Source organism: Leptopilina heterotoma, unplaced genomic scaffold (assembly GCF_015476425.1).
Source record: "Leptopilina heterotoma isolate Lh14 unplaced genomic scaffold, ASM1547642v1 Lhet_123, whole genome shotgun sequence".
Lineage (NCBI taxonomy): Eukaryota > Metazoa > Arthropoda > Insecta > Hymenoptera > Figitidae > Leptopilina > Leptopilina heterotoma.
Window position 1 is genome coordinate 4,127,646 of NW_025110842.1, and position 21,468 is coordinate 4,149,113.

Below are 21,468 nucleotides of genomic sequence, written 5' to 3' on the forward strand. Positions count from 1 at the left end.
TTTCCTCCTCATTTTCCTTTTTAATATTTTCCACCTTCTTTTTCCTTTCCTTCTTATTTTCCTTTTCAATCTTTTCCTTTTTAATATTTTCCTTTCCTTCCTCTTTCCATTTTCTTTCATATTTTCCTTTTTACTATTTTCCATTCCTTCTTCTTTTTCCTTTCCTTCTTATTTTCCTTTTTAATATTTTCCCTTTTAATATTTTTCTTTTTCCTTTCCTTCTTCTTTTGTCTTTCCTTCCACTTTCTATTTTCCTTCTTATTTTCCTTTTTCCTTCCTTTCTCTTTTTTCCTTTCCTCCTCATTTTTCTTTTTAACATTTTCCTTTCCTTCCTCTTTCCATTTTCATTCTTATTTTCCTTTTTCCTTTTCTTCTCCTTTCTATTTTTTTATCCTTTCCTTCTCTTTTTTCCATTCCTTCTTCTTTTTCCTTTCCTTCTTATTTTCCTTTTTAATATTTTCCCTTTTAATATTTTCCTTTTTCCTTTGATTCTTCTTTTTCCTTTCCTTCCTCTTTCTATTTTCCTTCTTATTTTCCTTTTTCCTTTCCTTCTCTTTTTCCATTTTCCTTCTTATTTTCCTTATTCTTCTTCCTTTTCTTCCTTTTTTACATTTTCGTTTATCCTTTCCTTTTCTTTTTTCTATCCTCCTTATTTTTCTTTCTAATATTTTCCTTTCCTTCCTCTTTCCATTTTCATTCTTATTTTCCTTTTTAATATTTTCCCTTTTCCTTCCCTCCTCATTTTCCTTTTTAATATATTCCTTTCCTTCATATTTTCCCTTTTAATATTTTCCTTTTCAATATTTTTCTTTTTTCTTTCCTTCCTCTTTCTATTTTCCTGCCCTTCTCCTTCTTTCTTTCCTTTCTCTTTTTATTTTCCTTTTTCCTTTCCATCCACTTTCTGTTTTCCTTCTTATTTTCCTTTTTAATATTTTCCTTTCCTTTATTCTTTTTCCTTTTCTTCATCTTTCTATTTTTCTTCTTAATTTCTTTTTTCCTTTTCTTTTTCCTTTCCTTCCACTTTCTATTTTCCTTTTCTTTTTCATTCTTTCCTTCCTCTTTTTATTTTCCTTTTTCCTTTCCTTCTTCTTTTCTTTTCCTGCTTCTTCTGCAATTTCTTCTTCCCCTTTTTTTCCTTTGTCTTCTTCTTCCTCTTCTTCTTTTCTTTCTTCTTCGCCTTTTCCTTGATCTTATTCTCGTTCTTCCTCTTCGTCTCCTTCTTTTCCTACTTCTTATTTTCCTACTTCTTCGTCTTCTTCTTTTTCTTGATTTTCCTACTTCTTCTACTTTTTCTTTTTCTTGATTTTGAAAAAACATGACGAAGAAAAAGGAGAATAAAAATCCTCCTTTTTCTTCGTCTTCTTCTTCTTCTTTTTTTTCTTCTTCTTGATTTTGGGAAAACGAAACGAAGAAAAAAGAGAATTCGAATTCTACTTCTTCTTCGTCTCGTTTTCTCTCGATGGAAAAAGAAAACAGTTGGAGACTTCGATTTCAAATAAAATAAAAAACCCCCTGAAAGGCGCTCAAGTCATTTTGTCATTGATAAAAATATTTTAATATTGAAATTACATTTTTCTTTTATAAATAATTCAATTTTGGAAGAGTAACGATACAATTTTTTATAAATAATTTTTAAATAATTGAATTTTAGAAAAGTAGCATTTTCAATTATTACTAAGAAATAATTGAATTTTGTTAAAATTAGAATTAAAACTTTTATAAATAATTGAATTTTCGTTACGGTGCTGTTTTCTATTTTATAAAATAATTGAATTTTAAATGGATTTCGTTTTCAATTTTTAAAAATAATTGAAAATTTTCAAAGTGTTGATATACGTTTTGATTTTTTTAAAAAAATTGAATTTGAAAAGTAGCGTTTTCAATTATTAAAAAATAATTGAATTTTGGTAGAATTTCGTTTTAAATTTATAGAAAGAATTGAATTTTGGTATAGAAACGATTTCAATTTTTAAGAAATAATTGAATTTTGTATAATTGTGTTTACAATTATTTTTATAAATAATTGAATTTTTAGTAGGGTTCTGCTTTTTATTTTTTTAAATAATTGAATTTTTATAGAATTTGGCTTTCAATTTCTAAAAATAATTGACTTTTGAATTTCAATTTAGAAAAAAAATTGAATTTTGGGAAAATTAGAGTTATAATTTTTATAAATAATTGAATTTTCGTTACGATGCTGTTTTCAATTTTTTAAAATAATTGAATATTAAAAGGATTTTTTATAAATATTATAATTTTTTATAAATAATTGAATTTTGCTAGAATTTCGCTTTCAATTTTTTAAAAGTAATTGAATTTTAAGAGTAGCGTTTTCAATTTTCTAAAAATAATTAAATTTTGAAAAAATTGGTTCACAATTTTTATAAATAAATAAATTTTCGTAGAGTTCTGTTTTCTATTTTTCACAATAATTGAATTTTAAAAGATTTTCGTTTTCAATTTCTAGAAATAATTGAATTTTAAAAAAATTCAATTTTGGAAGAGTTGCAATACAGAATTTTATAAATAATTAAATTCTGCTAGAATTTTGCTTTCAACTTTTGAAAATAATTGAATTTTAAAAGTAGAGTTTTCAATTTTAAAAAAATAATTGAATTTTGGTAGAATTTCTTTTTAAATTTATAAAAATAATTGAATTTTGGTAGAATTTCTTTTTGAATTTGTAAAAATAATTGAATTTTGGAAGTGAAACAATATTAATTTTTTAAAATAATTGAATTTTGATAGAATTTTGTAAAATTACGTTTTCAATTATTAAAAATAATTAAATTTTTGTGAGAATTTTTCTTACGGCTTTATAAATAATTCAATTTTTTAAATAATTTAATTACTAAAAATAATTGAAATTTGGAAGAATTACGTTTTCAATTTTCAAAAATAATTGAATTTTAAAAGAATTGGGTATCAATTTTTAAAAATATTTGAATTTCGAAAGAATTATGTTTCTAATTTTAATAAGGAATTGAATTTTCGAAGAGTTGCGTTTTTAACTTTTTTAAATAATTGAATTTTTGAAAAGTTGCAGTATTACCTATAATTTTTGTAAATAATTGAATTTTGAAAAAATCATGTTGTTAATTAATTAATTACTTAATTAATTTTCAATTTTTAAAAGTAATTACGAATTTTAGAAGAGTTCTTTCTTCAATTTTTAAAAATAATTATGTTTTTCAAGAATTGCTTTTTAATTTTTAAAAATATATATTAATTTTAAAACTCTATCGTTTTGCATGTAATTGAAATTTGCATTTCAATGTCAATCAAGGTCACTTCCTTTATACATACATAAATTACGCTTCGAGCTATCTAATTCAATTAGTGATGATTTTCTCTTATTAGTTCTATATATACTTAATTACATACAAACAATTTGTTACGCGGCAAGTATTTTTTTAATCATTAAAATTCTAAATTCCTTTTTTCAATATTCAATATCGTTTATTAAGTTGAAAAAATTTACTAAAAAAGGAGCAAAATTGTGTTTTCAATTCCTACTGAATTTTCGAGTCCATTCTCAAAATTTTGATCCCGGTAAAAATTTGAATTTTTAAACAATTTTTTAAAATTGCAAAATAATAAAAAAATTATTTATTTATTAAATTAACAAATTAATATAAAAAAAAGTAAATAAAAATAAAATAAAATTATAAATTAAAAAAATTAAATAATTTATATATTTATTAACGACGCTTATTAATAAATAATAAATAAATTTAATAAATTTTAATAAATAAAATTTTCTGTTTAATCTGCTTAAATCGTAGTGTATTTAAAAAATAGAAAAGTCTTGACGAAATTCTAAGAAGAGGATAGTTTTTTTTTGCGAAATGTTATTGAGAGAAATTTCTGAGATCACTCTTTTATTCCTCAATATTCATTGACGTCATTTATCAGGTATAGAATGAATTGACTTTTTTTTTATTCTTAATTAATAAAAAAAGAAACTGATATAATCTTATTTATTTTTCTAGGGGAAAATGAGTGCTTAATAAAGTGTTTGGAAAATTGACTTAAAAAATGAGAAAATTCTGAAACATCAAACTTTTTAGAAGAGAAGCGTTTTCCATTAATAAAAAATAATTAAATTTTGAAAGAATTTTGTTTTCAATTTTTAAAAATAATTGAATTTAAAAAGAATTCAATTTTGGTAGAATTAAGTTTTTAACTTTTAAAAATTATTGAATGTTAAGAGGAATGTTTTCAATAAATTAAAAATTAATTGAATTTTGGGGAATTAGGTTTACAATTTTGATAAATAATTGAATTTTGAAAGAATTACGTTTACAATTTTTATAAATAATTGAATTTTAAGAGTAGCGTTTTTAATTTTTTAAAAATAATTGAATTTTGTTTTCAATTTTTAAAAATAATTGAATTTTGAATTTCAATTTTTAAGAAATAATTGAATTTTGCTAGAATTTTGCTTTTAACTTTTAAAAACAATTGAATTTTAAAAGTAGCGTTTTCAATTTTTAAAAAAATAATTGAATTTTGGGAAAATTAGAGTTACAATTTTCATAAGTAATTGAACTTTGGGTAGAATTTCGCTTTTAACTTTTAAAAATAATTGAATTTTGAAAGGATTTTGTTTTCAATTTTTAAAAATAATTGAATTTAAAAAGAATTCAATTTTGGAAGAGCTGCGATACTGCTTTTTTTATAAATAATTCAATTTTTGGAGAATTAAGTTTTTAACTTTTAAAAATAATTGAATTTTAAGAGGAGTGTTTTCAATTATTAAAAAGTAATTGAATTTTAGAAAAATTAGGTTTAAAATATTTTTATAAATAATTGAATTTTGAAAGAATTACGTTTACAATTTTAAGAGCTAATATTTAATAGCTATTTTAAGTAACTGAATTTTAAGAGAAGCGTTTTTAATATTTTAAAAATAATTGAATTTTGTTTTCAATTTTTATAAATAATTGAATTTTGAATTTCAATTTTTAAAAAATAATTGAATTTTGCTAGAATTTCGCTTTTAACTTTTAAAAATAATTGAATTTTAAGAGTAGCGTTTTCAATTATTGAAAAATAATTGAAATTTGGTAGAATTAGGTTTACAATTTTTGTAAATAATTGAATTTTCATAGGGTGATGTTTTCTATTTTTTAAAATAATTGAATTTTAAAAGATTCGTTGACAATTTCTAAAAATAATTGAATTTTGGTAGAATTAGTTTTACACATTTTAAAAATAATTGAATTTTGGTAGAATTTCGTTTTAAATTTTTAAAAATAATTGAATTTTGGAAGAGAAACGATTTCAATTTTTAAAAAATAATTGAATTTGGTAAAATTGTGTTTACAATTTTTATAACTAATTGAATTTTCGCAAGGTTCTACTTTCTATTTTTTAAAATAATTGAATTTTGAAAGAATTCTGTTTTCAATTTCTAAAAATAATTGAATTTTGGAAGAATTGCGTTTACAATTATTATCAATAATTCAATTTTGTAAGAGTTGCGATACTAATTTTGATAAATAATTGAATTTTGAACTAGAGAAACGATTTTAATTTTTCAAAATAATTGAATTTTGATGAATTTCATTTTAAATTTTCGAAAATAATTGAATTTTCGAAGGCAAACGTATTCAATTCTTTAAAATAATTGAATATGATTCAAAATATGTTTAGCTAATTTTATAAATAATTGAATTTTGGTAGTGTTTTATTTTCAATTGTTGAAAATAATTTAATTTTCCAGAATTTCGTATTCAATTTTTGAAAATAATTGATTTTTCTGTAGAATTACGTTTACAATTTTTGGAATTAATTGAATTTTTGAAGAGAAACGTTTTCAATTATTAAAAATAATTAAATTTTTGTGAGAATTTTTCTTACGTCTTTATAAATAATTGAAATTCAGAAGAATTACGTTTGCAATTTTTATAAATAATTGAATTTTGGTAGGGTTACGTTTTAAATTTTTAAAAATAATTGAATTTTGGAAGAGAAACGTTTTAAATTTTTAAAAAATAATTGAATTTTAGTAGAATTATGTTTACAATTTTTATAAATAATTGAATTTTCGTTGAGTTCTGTTCATGTTTATAAATAATTAATAATTAAATTAATTTTGAAAGAATTTCGTTTTCAATTTCTAAAAATAATTGAATTTTGAAAGAATTTAATTTTGGAAGGTGTGCGATACAAATTTTTATAAATAATTGAATTTTACTATAAATTTCTCAGTTTTAGATGATTAATGATTAATTTAATTATTAATTAATGATTAATTATTAAAAAAAAATAATAATTTTTGAAAGCAATGATTATTTTTCAATTTTTGATTATAAAAATTTTCTTAAAATCAAGAGTAGCTAGACTTGGATTTGTCATGAAGTTATTTTATCAAAATTGCATGTACATACATTATATATAAAAAGCAATAATGCAGATGCGAAATGCAACATAGAATCAGTTCTCTCTTTTTTTCCTTTTTTCTTTAAATTGATGATTTACTTCAATCAGATATAAAACAAATATTCCTAGACCATATTTCATTATTTGATAAATAGTAACATATTATTTATCTTATTTATACGGGGCTGTCATCTCACGGAACATTCAAATCATTCAGAATAATATGCAGAATAAATGATAGTATAAATAATTCAATAATTCAAAAATTTTATATTCAATTCAGTATTTTTCCAATTTTTCATCCCTTGAAAGAAAATAATTAAATTTTTGTCCATTCTTTTGGAATTCGTTTAATATTATTAATTATAATAGATGAATTATAGTAATTATTATTTTTATCAGCATCTTTTAAATTGATCTATTAATTAATGAATTACAAACGAAAATTAAAAAAAATTTATTAGACAAACGAATTTCCATTTAAATTTTCTGAATAAATAATTGAATAATTGCAGAGTTCCGTTTTTAATGTTAAAACAATAATTAAATTATGATTTGCAATCTTTAAAAACAATTGAATTTTGAAAGGGCTAAGATTTCCAATTTTTCGAAATAATTCAATTTTGAAAGAAGTTTTCAATTTTTTTTTAAATAATTGAATTTTCTTAGAATTATGTTTACAATTTTTATAAATAATTGAATTTTGAATTTTTTTTTTTGAGAATAATTGAATTTTGGTTTTTTATTTTTGAGAATAATTGAATTTTCGTTTTCTATTTTTGATAATAATTCAATTTTGATAGAATTTCGTTTTCAATTTCAAAATATAATTGAATTTTGGAAGAATTCCGATACAAATTTTAAAAAATAATTTAATTTAGTAGAATTACGTTTTTAAAACCTTTAAAAATAATTGAATTTTCAAAGAGTAGCGTTTTCAATTATTAAAACATAATTGAATTTTGGAAGAATTAGGTTTACAATTATTATAAATAATTGAATTTTGTTGAATATTATTTTTCTGTTTCTAAAAATAATGGAATTTTTGTAGAATTACGTTCACAATTTTTGGAAATAATTGAATTTTGAAAGAGAAACTATATTTGAATTTTTAAAAAATAATTGAATTTGGTAGGATTGCATTGTGTTTGGAATTATTTTTATAAATAATTGAATTTTAGTAGGGTTCTGTATTCTATTTTTTAATATAATGGAATTTTGATAGTATTTGGTTTACAATTTCTGAAAATAATTAACTTTTAGATTTCAATTATTAAAAAATAATGGAAATTGGTAGAATTGTTCTTTCAATTTTTATAAATAATTGAATTTTGCTATAGTTTCGTTTTGTTTATTTTAAAATAATTCAATTTTGAAACACTTTCGTTTTCAATTTTTAAAAGTAATTGAATTTTAAAAGATTAACTTTTGCAATTTTTATAAATAATTGAATTTTGGAATAGTTGCGATACTAATTTTTATAAATAATTGAATCTTGGTAGGTTTACGTGTTCTATTTTTTAAAAATAATTAAAAATAAATAATAATAATTAATAATAATAATAATTAAATAATTTTTTTAAATAATTGAATTTTGATAGATTTTCTCATCTTATAATTACTATATATTACTATTATTATAATTAAAATTATTATTAAAAATATTATTAGTATCTTAATCAAAGTAGGACGTCCGTTTTTAATAATATTATTTTAAAATACATATTCTTATTATTCTTACAAAAATTTGACCTAAAATATTACCACTTGCGAGAGAGTCAATGGCGCCCTCTGGCAACTAATTCTAACGCGGGCTTTTTCAAATCTTTAAATTTATTTTTCATTTTTAGTAAATTAATTTTATTTTGTTAATTACTATTATTATTGTTAGGAGAACATAGCATTAATACTATTATTATTATTATTATTATTATTATTAATTTAAATTTTTAAATAAATTAATAAATTAAAATTAATATTAATAATAATTATTTGTAGCCCTTATTACGTCAATTTTCCAAACACTTTATTAAGCACACATTTTCCCTAGAATTAATAATAATAATTATTAATATTAATATAAATATAATTATTTATTAAAAAATAAATATAAAAAATAATAGGGGAACATAGTCTAGGTCGGCCACCTTTTTGACTTTTGTTTATAACTTTTTTTTAAAAATGAATTTGGACAATTGAAGAATATGGTTGGAAAGTCCTGTTTAATAGGAACATTTGTTCTGTACAAAGTAAATTGACAGGTTTAAAAATGAAAAAGTTATAAAGATTTAAAAAAAAAAAAATTTGTAGTCCAGGTTGGCCATTACAGTCAAGGTCGGCCATGTTTAAAATTCAAAGGGCATTAATCGTTAAAAAATAAAATAACATGTTTGGAGTTACGGAAAATTGATTCTTTATTGTTTACAGTTTGTAACTTAATGAAATAACAAAATAATAACAATAAACAATATAAAAAAATAAATATAAATAAAAAAAAGTTTTGCACTAAAATATTAATAAAATTAAATAAAAATATTAATAAGATGATCAATTATATTATGAGTTATACAGAATTGCAGTTTTTGCAAATGAAGTAGCTCGTCCTCAACTTTGCGCATTTTAAACACATAGTGGCCGACCTTGACAGTAAGTAACATTACCGAATTGTTGTAACCATAAAGAAATACGTTTCGGGATTCGATTTTTTACTTTGTTTTCCTTTCAACCATGAGTCCCACAAATTTTCTGCATACTTGCCTTGACGATTCAATTTGTTTTTTATCTTTTATTAATGGTTTTTCACATTATGCACAAAACTTTTTTTGAGCTTTTTTTGTACCGACGTCACAGAAAACACAATTTTCGATTTTCCGAAAATGTAATTGAACAAAAAGTTAGGTTTCACTAAGACAAGCTTCGACAAAAATGCGCGTAGGTGGCGCTAGTGAACTTGACAAAAAAACGCGAGTGGCCTACCTAGACAGTAGACCAACCTTGACTACATTCCCCTACAATGTAATAATTAAATTTTAATTGATTTTAATCTAATTTTAATTAAATGAGAAATTAAAAAAAAATTCTTTAGAAGAGAGATAAAAATTCCCCACATTGATGACTTGAGGGGAAATTACCAAAGATTACGTCTTACACGTAACTTTATAGGAATTCTCTCTTTCACAATAGAAATCGAATAAATTAATTTTTGAGAGTAAATAAAAATTTTAAACTTGTTATAACTCTCAATGTGAATATGTTTAAAAAGACGAAATATAAAAGAGAGAGAAAAATTTTAGAGGTAAAGGTCACACTTGTATATTTTAAGAGAACAAATTTATTAAATATCGATAAATGCAAAAAAAAATGTTATAAATGTTAAAAATGTCCCACATTTCACCTGCTATCGATTGATGATATTAAATGGATATTAAGTTTGTAAATAATTTTTTTCATTGGCAACATGAAAGCAAAAAAAGTACTAATTTAAAATGAATGAAAATTCTTTTCTCCAAGGACAACAGTAAAAAGATCAATAAACGGTTCTTTTATTTTCGTTTGTAATTCATTAATTAATAAATTAATTTAATAGAAGTTGGTGTTTTTTCTTTTTTTTTCTTTTATTGTAATTAAAAATTAAAAATCAATAATTCAATTATTTTTTAGAAATCGAAAACCTAACTCTTTCAAAATTCAATTATTCGAAAAAATAAATTATTTAAAAAAATTATAAATCATAATTTAATATTTTAAATTTAAAACACAACTCTGCAATTATTCAGTTATTTATAAAAATTTTGAATTTTAAATTCAATTATTCATAAATACGTAACAAAAATTCTCATAAAAATTCAATTATTTTTAAAAATAGAAAACGTAACCCTAATAAAATTAAATAATTTTTAAAAATTGTAAGTCTATTTCTATAAAAATTCAATTATTTTTGAAAAATTGACAGGAAACTCTATAAAAATTCAATTATTTAGAAAAACTGAAAAAAAAAAATTTCCAAAATTTAATTATTTATAAAAATTGAAATTATGCTCTTCGCAAAATTCAATTATTTTAAAAATTAAAAACGCATTTCTTCCAAAATTCAATTATTTCGAAAAATTAAATACGTTTAAAAATTCAATTATTTTCCAAAATTGAAAATGAAATTCTGCAAAATTCAATTATTTAAAAAAAAATAGAAAACAACCCTACCAAAATTCAATTATTTATAAAATTTGTAAACGCGACTCTAATGAAATTCAATTCTTTTAAAAAAATTAAAATCGATTCTCTTCCAAAATTCAATTATTTCCAAATATTGTAAACGTAATTCTACAAAAATTCAATTATTTTTAAAAGTAAAAAATAGTATTCTACAAAATTCAATTATTTACATATAAAAATTGCAAATGTAAATTTTCCAAATTTCAATTATTTTTAGAAATTCAAAACGAAATTCTACCAAAATTAAATTATTTTAAAAACTAGAAATCAGCACCCTTCGAAAATTCAATTATTTAAAATAATTGTAAACCTAATTCTTCCAAAATTAAATTATTTTTTAATAGTTGAAAACGTTACTCTTTGAAAATTGAATTATTTTTAATGGTTAAAAACGTAATTCTACTAAATTCAATTATTTATAAAATTTAGTATCCGAATTTTTCCAAAATTAAATTATTTTTAGAAATTGAAAACGAAATTCTAGCAAAATTAAATTATTTATAAAAATTTGTATCGCGACTCTTCCAGAATTGAATTATTTATAAGATTTGTAAACGTAATTTTTAAGAAATTCAATTATTTTTTTTAGAAATTGGAAACGAAATTCTGTCAAAATTCAATTATTTTTTAATAATTCAAAACGCTACTCTTTTAAAATTCAATTATTTTTATAGGTTAAAAACGTAATTTTACTAAATTCAATTATTATTTATTTATTTTTTTTTATTAAATTATTATTTTTAAACATTAGTATCGGAATTTTTCCAAAATTCAATTATATTTTGAAATTGAAAACGAAATTCTATCAAAATTCAATTATTCTCATAAATAGAAAACCAAAATTCAATTATTCTCAAAAATAAAAAACCAAAATTCAATAATTCTCGAAAATAAAAAACCAAAATTCAATAATTCTCAAAAATAGAAATTCAAAATTCAATTATTTATAAAAATTGGAAACGAAATTCTTCGAAATTTTAATAAATTTTAGAAATTCTAAACGAAATTCTTTCAAAATTCAATTATTTTAAAAAATAGAAAACGTATTTTTTTCAAAATTCAATTATTTCGAAAAATTGAATACGTTTTTCTTAAAAAATTCAATTATTCTTAAAAATTGAAAATAAAATTCTGCAAAATTCAATTATTTAAAAAAATTGAAAACAAAACCCTACCAAAATTCAATTATTTATAAAATTTGTAAACGTAATTCTAATGAAATTCAATTATTTTAAAGAATTGAAACCTTTTGTCTTTCAAAATTCAATTATTTCCAAGAATTGTAAATGTAATTTTACAAAAATTCAATTATTTTTAAAAACAGAAAAATAATATTCTACAAAATTCAATTATTTAAAAAAATTGCAAACGCAATTCTTCAAAATTTTAATTGTTTTTAGAAATTCAAAATAAAATACTTTCAAAATTCAATTATTTAAAAAATAGAAAACAGTATCCTACCAAAAATTCAATTATTTATAAAAATTGTAAACCTCAATCTGCCAAAATTCAATTATTTTTTAATAATTCAAAACGCTACTCTTTTAAAATTCAATTATTTTTATAGGTTAAAAACGTAATTTTACTAAATTCAATTATTTTTTTATTTATTTTTTTTTATTCAATTATTATTTTTAAAAATTAGTATCGGAATTCTTCCAAAATTCAATTATATTTTGAAATTGAAAACGAAATTCTATCAAAATTCAATTATTCTCATAAATAGAAAACAAAAATTCAATTATTCTTAAAAATAAAAAACAAAAATTCAATTATTCTCAAAAATAAAAAACCAAAATTCAATTATTCTCAAAAATAGAAATTTAATATTTAATTATTTATAAAAATTGGAAACGAAATTCTACGAAATTTTATTACATTTTAGAAATTCTAAACGAAATTCTTTCAAAATTCAATTATTTATAAAATAGAAAACGTATTTCTTTCAAAATTCAATTATTTCGAAAAGTTGAATACGTTTTTTTTTTAAATTCAATTATTTTCAAAAATTGAAAATAAAATTCTGCAAAATTCAATTATTTAAAAAAATTGAAAACAAAACCCTACGAAAATTTAATTATTTATAAAATTTGTAAACGTAATTCTAATGAAATTCAATTATTTTAAAGAATTGAAACCTTTTTCTCTTCCAAAATTCAATTATTTCCAAGAATTGTAAACGTAATTCTACAAAAATTCAATTATTTTTAAAAATAGAAAAATAATATTCTATCAAAATTCAATTATTTATAAAAATTGCAAACGCAATTCTTCAAAATTTTAATTGTTTTTAGAAATTTAAAATAAAATCCTTTCAAAATTCAATTATTTAAAAAATAGGATACAGTTCTCTTCCAAAAATTCAATTATTTATAAAAATTGAAAACGTAATTCTTTGAAATTTTAGAAATTGAAAATGAAATTCTATTAAAATTCAATTATTTTAAAAAATAGAAAATGTAACCCTACCAAGATTCAATTATAATCCTTTTTTAAGGCAATTTTCCAAACACTTTATTAAGCACATATTTTCCTTTAGAATTAATAATAATTATTATTAATATTAATATAAATACAATTATAATAATATTATTAGTAATGATAATAATAATTATTATTATTATACGAACAGTGTTAATAATATAATTAATAATGATTACAAAACCAAAAAAAAGTTTTGAATGGGAAATGTTTGCACGGTGAGATATCAACTTGAAAAATCGAATCAAAAGTCTGATTCACCAATTTTTAAAGAGGTATAACTTGTGTGTATATATATATGTAATGACTTGAAAAGAAACGGGACGTTTCGAAACGTGTTCCACAGCTTCTCGAATCTCGCGCAGTACTTGACCTTCCAAGAAAAGCCCCCCATGATACCTTCCGCGAATCTCGTTTCATACTTTGGAATGCGTTGGATCGCCGATTTTTTTCTTGCGCGCATCCGCTCACGATAAATTGACCATCGAAAGTGTTTTAAATTACGAGATTTTTCGTGGCAAAACAAAAAAAAAATAAATAAAAACAGAAAATAAAAACAAAAATTTCCGAAATATTTTACGAGAACAATTAAATTGAGTAATTATCTCAAAAAAATTGGTGCGGGTTAAAAAATTTTTCCCAACAAAAATCAATGTCTTGCTCGAAATTACAGCCAATAGAGGTATGCCTTTCTTTTTATTATAAAATTATTATTATTATTATTATTATTATTATTATTATTATTATTATTATTATTATTATTTTAATTATTACCTATTATTATTGTTATTTTAATTATTATTATAATTATTATTTTAATTACTATTACAATTATTATTTTAACCCTTTTATGCCTTTGGTTTCCAGGGGGCACAAAGGGTTAATTATTATAATAATTATTATTTTAATTATTTTAATTATTATTTTTATTATTAATATAATTATTATTTTGATTATTAGGGGCCGAGTCCATAAACTACGTTACCAATTTTTCAGACTTTTTTTCACCCCCTCCCCTGTCGTTACCATTGCGTTAAATGGAATTTTGTAGATTTTTGACCCCCCCCCCCTCCCCCCTAAATTGGTAACGTAGTTTATGGATGGCCTCTTATTATAATTATTTTTTTAATTATTATTATAATTATTATTCTAATTATTATGTTAATTATTATTTTAACCCTTTCGGGCCTCTGGTTTTCAGGGGCACGAAAGGGTTAATTATTATAATTATTATTTTAATTATAATAATTATTATTTTAACCCTTTAGGGCCTTTGGTTTTCAGGGGCACGAAAGGGTTAATTATTATAAATATTATAATTATTATTATAATGATTATTTTGATTATTATTCTAATTATTTTTTTAATTATTATAATTATTATAATAATTATTACAGTCAAATCTACCAGTGCAACTCTATTTTAAAAATTTTGTTACCTTAAAAAATGTCAAACGAAATATATTTTTACTTAGTTTTAGAATATTTTCAAAAAATATTACGAAATATATTCAACAATATTTTAAGGATTGTTTACTGTACAATAAAATTTTTAAAAAAATCTAGTTGCATTCAGACAGGTCTCAATGTATTTTAATTACTATTTTTAATTATTATTTCTTCCAATAAACTTTTCACAACTTTTTTTTTTACTAGAAAAATTCTTTGCTATTAATTAAAATTTTCAATTCAGATTTCAAATAGTGTGAAATGTGATTAATTAAAAACCTAGGGAAAAAATTTCTTTTCAAATTTTTTTTTGTTTGCATCAATTTTGCAAACCATTCTGCGTGTATTATAATTCCCCATATTTTATAACATCTCAAGTGTGGAATGTCGTTTTAACTAATATTACCAAGTTAATTACGATAGAAAAAAAAATAATTAATAACGACCTTGTTTCTTAGACAATTTAACACACTTCTTTGGTAGACTGGCGAGAGAGAAAGAGCTTTAGCGCAGAATTGCACTATTAAGATAATGAAATAACTCATTTTGAAGTCTTTATTGCACCACTTGAAATAATTAATAATTTTTTTTTTCATTCTCGTATCCTCATCCCTTGTGTGTGTGAGACAGTGCGCGGTTAAAATTAGTTTGGAAATAAGGTTTCATTAATCGGTCCCTGCCCTGTACTCGCTCTGAATTGAGGTTCATCTTTTTTGCCGTCTCTCCCTCTGCGTGTGTTCAAAAGGAATGAACGGTAATTTTTGGTTGTTGGGGATAACAAAATTTCGCAACTGTGATTTCTTTTTTCACCTGAGTTAAAAAAAAAATATGTGTTTGCATTTTTTTAAGAGGAGGATGATGATGATGAGGATGATAATAAAATGCAAAAGTTGTTTAAACAGGTCCAAGTATACGTAATCTGAAGTCATTATTACGAAGGCAGGTTTTACGAAACGGATTTTAAAGAAGAAATTCTCTGAGGTCATTCTTTTTCCTTAATTCGTTGACGTCATTTTATTCGTTTTAAGGTGACTTTTATTGTAATTAATATTGCTTTTCTTTCAGGGAAAAATGTATGCTTAATAAAGTGTTTGGAAAATTTAAAAAAAGAAAAAATGTAACCGAAAGGTTTTCTTTTTGCATTCGCCGCAGTTTTCACCAGGAGCTTGAGGAACAAAATCTCGATCTGCTGAAAAATGCAGAATTTCAAAGGAACAATTATTTTTAATTGTAATTAATATTTCTTTTCTTCTAGGTAAAAATCTATGCTTAATAAAGTGTTTGGAAAATTTAAAAGAAAGAAATGTAACCGAAAGGTTTTCTTTTTGTCCCTGGGAAAGGTTTCACCAGAAGTTTGAGGATCAAAATCAAAATCTCGATCTGCTGAAAACTTCCGAATCTCAAAGGAAATTTTATTTTTTATTGTAATTAATATTTCTTTTTACTAGGAAAAAATGTATGCTTAATAAAGTGTTTGGAAAATTTAAAAAAAGAAAATGTAACAGAAAGGTTTTCTTTTTGCATTCGTCAGTTTTCACTAGGAGCTTGAGGATTAAAATCAAAATCTCGATCTGCTGAAAACTTTCGAATCTCAAAGGAATATTTATTTTTTATAGTAATTAATATTTCTTTCTTTTAGGAAAAAATGTATGCTTAATAAAGTGTTTGGAAAATTAAAAAAAATGTAACCGAAAAGGTTTTCTTTCTGTCCCTAGAAAAACTTTCAAAGACGTTACTTTGATACATTTTCTAGTTTCGACTTGAAAGTATCCGAAAGTATTTAAAAATACGGACTTTAAGGACCAAAAATAGAAAATTATGGACCATTAAAAAAAACCAGTCCAAGTCAAATAAGCAAACATTTTACTTAAAACTGTAAATTAAATTTTTCATAACTAAAAAGCATGAAGATATATCAATCAATTATTTCTAAATCAATTTTTATTAGAAAATTCTACGAAAATTCAATTAAATATACAAAAATAATTTAGTGAATAATTAAATGCTGCTCAAAATTGAATTCTCATAAAGAAGTTTATTGATAAATTTCTATAAATTTTTATAAATAATTGAATTCTTTTGACGAATTTTAATACAAATTTTATTAATTACATTTTTTCGAGGAATTCGATTAAAATTAAAAATTATTGAAATTCTACAATGAATTTTATTATTTATAAAAATAATTCAATCTTTGTTAACAATTTTTTATTATTTATGAAAATAATTGAATTATTGCGAAAACATTTAGAAAAAAATTAGAAATAATTGAATTATTGTGAAAGTTTTATTAAAATTGTAGATATAAAATTATATAAAGATTTTGAAAATAATTGAAATTTCGACAAGAGTTTTATCAAAATTTTTAAAATAATTGAATTGATTGGAAAAATTTTATTGAAATTTATAAAAATAATTGAATTCTTGCAACGAATTTTATTGAATTTTTAAAAAATATTTGAATTCTTGCGATGAATTTTATTAAAAGCTTTAAAAATAATTGAATTTTTTTGAAAAATTTTATGAAAATTGTGTTTTAAAATAATTATATTAATGAGAAAGTTTTATTATATTAATATGAAAATAATTGAATTGCTAAAAGAAATTTTATATTATTTATGAAAATAATTGAATTATTGTTAAGAAATTTATAAAAAATTTGTAATTCATTGAACTTTTATGACATTTTTATTATTTTATAAAAATAATTAAATGTTTGGGTAGAATTTTATTAAATTTCTTATAAATAATTGAATTTTTGTGGAAATTTTTATTAAAATTGTAAATGTGGAAAATATGAAAATCATTGAATTCAAGAAAATATTTAAAAATAATTGAAATTTTGCCAAGTATCTTATCAAAATTTTTTTTAAATAATTGAATCGATTGGAAGAAGTATATTAACATTTTCATAATAATTGAATTCTTGGAACGAACTTTATTAAATTTTTTAAAAATAATTGAATTCTTATAACGAATTCTATTAAATTTTTTTTTTTATAATTCCTGTAAAAATTCTATTTTTTAAGAAAATAATTGAATTTCTAAAAAAAATTTAGTAGAAAATAATTGAATTATTGTGAAATTTTTATTATTTTATGAAAATAATTAAATGTTTGCGTGGAATTTTATCAAAAATTTTTTTTTTAATTATTAAATTCTTTTAAAAAATTTTATTAAAATATTAGATATTGGAAATCATGGAATTGAGAAAAATTTCTAAAAATAACTGAAATTTTGACAAGGAGTTTTATCAAAATTTTTTGAAAGTAATTGAATTTCAAAATATTTTATTATTTATATGAATAATTAAAATTTTCAGCAGAATTTAAAAAAAATTCGAACATAATTGAATTTCTGCAATCATTTGTAATTGAATATTTCTTAAAATTGAATTTTCATAAAGAATTTTATCCACTATTTTAATAACTGAGTTATTTTGACTAATTTTAATAAAATTTTTAAGAATAATTAAATTTTTCCAGGAATTTGTTGAAAAATTGAAAGTAATTGAATTATTGAAAAAAAATTCATAAAGAATTTGCAAATAATTGAATTCTCTTCGAAACTTTTAATAAAATAGTAGATATTGAAAATCAATTGAATTGAGAACATTTTTTGAAAATAATTGAATTTTGTAGAAGAATTTCATTATTTATAAAGACAATTGAAGTTTTGACGACAAATTTTTGATGTTGAATTTTTTCTGCAATTATTTTGTAATTTTTTAAATTAATTAAATTTCTACGAAGAATTTTATTACAATTTTTTTTTTGGAAACTAATTGAATTATTTTGAAAAATTTCATTACATTTTTTTAAAAATAAATTATAATTCTTTCAAAATATAAAATGAAAAATCGTTTTAAAATAATTATTAAATTCTAATAAACAAATTGTTTCAAATTTTCTTTTATATAATTGAATTCTGTTGGAGAGTTTTTATAAAATTTTAGGAATAAGTAATTGAATTTATCCAGGAATTTATTTTAAAATTGAGTTAAAAATAACAAATTCTGCGATAATTTTTTTAAAATAATTAAATAAGCTCTGTAAAAAGAAGGATATGTGACTATGAAAGGTTTCCTTTTTGTCTCTGGGAAAGTTCTCACTTTAATTTCTTATTGTAATTAGTATATTCTATTTTCTAGGGAAAAATGGGTGCGTAATAAAATGTTTGGAAAATTTAAAAAAGGAAATATAACCGAAAGGTTTTCTTTTTACCTCTGGGAAAGTTTTCAAAGACGTTACTTTGGAACATTTCCTAGTTTCGACTTGAAAGTTTCCTAAAGTTTTCTTTGGCAGCTTCATTAGAATCTTTCCTAAAATTTCCATTGGAAGCCTCAAAGTAGTTTTTAGTGCAACTTTCCCTGAAGGTTCCGTGGAATCTTTCCTAAAATCTCCAGTGGAATCTTTAGGAAAGCTTCCACTGGAACCTACAGAGGAAAATTTACTGGAACCTTTAGAAAACTCTAGCTAACTTTTAATCTTGCGAAAAGCTTCCCTAACTGGAATTTCAACAGAAGTTAAATCCCTTCCGCGTTTGGAAAAAAGAAACCAAATTCCAATGCCAAGGGAAAATAATGTTCCAACGAACTAATTAAGTTGCTCACTTTACAGTGAAGTTTTGTCGTAGCAATGTATAATATAATTTCCGCAAGAGAAATTCCCATGTAAATGGGAAATGGTAAATTATGACATTGACAATGAAGAAGTGCGTTAAGTAATAGGACACATAATCTCATTCCGGAAACTAGCGGATCCTTCCTGGAGAGTGATGTATATATATGTATACATATAAAAGAGAAAGGAAAAGAGAAAGAGATAGTGTAACAACAATTCCGAGAGTTTGAAATTGAAAGTAAATTTTCTCTCTTGCTCCTTTCTCCGTAGCTCCTCTCTCGAGAGAGTCCACCAATGATTCTTTCTCCCTGGCTCGAAGGGGGATTCAGGTCAAGTTCAATGTCTGTCAGAGAGACTCTTTTCTCTCTCTTTCTTTCGCTTCCCATCTCGATCTCACTCCTTATGTGAGAGAGTTGTGTGTTCTCTCTTATGCAAGAGGCATTATAACCATTTCACTTTGTATTATAACGTTTACCATTGCCTCTTGCTTTATACGATTATGTCAGTGTCAATGGCATCAGCATTACGTTCGTGTAAGAGCTCTCTTGGTTCGGTGAACCTAATTCTTCTTGCTTCTCAACGAACCGAGGCGAGGCGAGGAGAGGCAAGGAGGCTTTACTGAGTTCAAACACTAAACCTTACGAGTGATGAATAAATACTGAGTACTCTACTATACTATTCTTTACACTACTATAGGCTAATAACAATTATAAGGCTATAAACTACACTAGTCTTATAAGTAGATTTACTAATGTTACTAGTCTCACTAGTAGATTCACTAATGTTACTAGTATATTACTAGCCTTACTAGTAGATTTATTAATGTTACTAGTAGTTTTACTAGTCTTACTAGTGGATTTGCTACTATTACTAGTAGTTTTACTAATCTTACTAGTAGATTTACTACTATTACTAGTAGTTTTACTAGTCTTACTAGTGGATTTGCTACTATTACTAGTAGTTTTACTAGTCTTACTAGTAGATTTACTACTATTACTAGTAGTTTTACTAGTCTTACTAGTAGATTTACTAATGTTACTAGTAGTTTTACAAGTCTTACTAGTAGATTTACTAGTAGTACAAGCAGTACTAGTATTGCTAATAGCAGTATTATTATCTTTACAAACAAAACCATATACGATGGCTAGCACTACCAGCGCTAGTTGATTTTCTACTACTACTACTACTACTACTAGTAATTTACTAGCACTACTAGTTACAATATTAGTACTGTCCTCATGAATACTAGTATTACTCGTCTGTTACAAGGCTTTTCAGGTGAAATTCTGAGCTTATTACTACAAAAAATAAGTAAACTACTAGTAATCTTGTAGTACTACTAGTAATTAACTAGCACTACTAGTAGAAATGCCAATACTACTAGGTTAATACGGATTTTTTAGATAAATTTCTGAGCTAATTACTACAACCAAACTAAAATTCGATTATTTTAACCAACAGTAATTTTCTACTTCGACTGGTGTTGCACTAACGCAACTTGTAGAAATACTAGTACTAGTGGTAAGAATAATAAGACTATTAGTTTGTTACAGGGCTTTCTAGGAGACTTTCTGAGCATATTACTACAAAGAAAGTAAAATAGATATATTTTAAATACTAGCAATTTTCTAGTACTACTGGTAATACACTAGCTCTACTAGTAAGGATACTAGTACTGCTGGTAAGAATACCAGTACTATTAGTTTATTACTGGGATATTTAGGTAAACTTTTGAGTTTTTTCTACATAAAACCAAACATTCGACTGTTTACACAACTAAAAATTTTCTAGTACTACTGGTACTTGAATAAAACTACTAGTTTCAACATAAATACTGCCAGTACGAATACTAGTAGTACTAGTATGACAGGTCTTTTTAAGTGAATTTCTGAGCTTAATACTATAAATAAACGGAAATTTGCCAATTTTCACTACTAATAATTTCCTACTACTGCAATTAACACACTAGCCCTAAAAGTAAATAAACTAGTACGGTGGGTAAGAATACTTGTACTACTAGTTTCTTACAGAGTTTAAGGTGATTTTTGACCTTATTGTAACAAAAACATAATAGAAATCGACTATTTACACTAACAGTAATTGTCTAGTACGACTGATGATACACTGGCATTACTAGTAGGGATACTAGTACTACTGTTTAGAATACTAGAACTACTAGTTTGTTATAGGTCTTTCTAGGAGATTTTCTGAGTTTATTATCACAATGGAAATAAAATTGCAATATTTAAAGCACTAGTAATTTTCTAGTTTCACTGGTAATACAGTAGCATTACTAGTATTACTAGTACTTTTAGTTC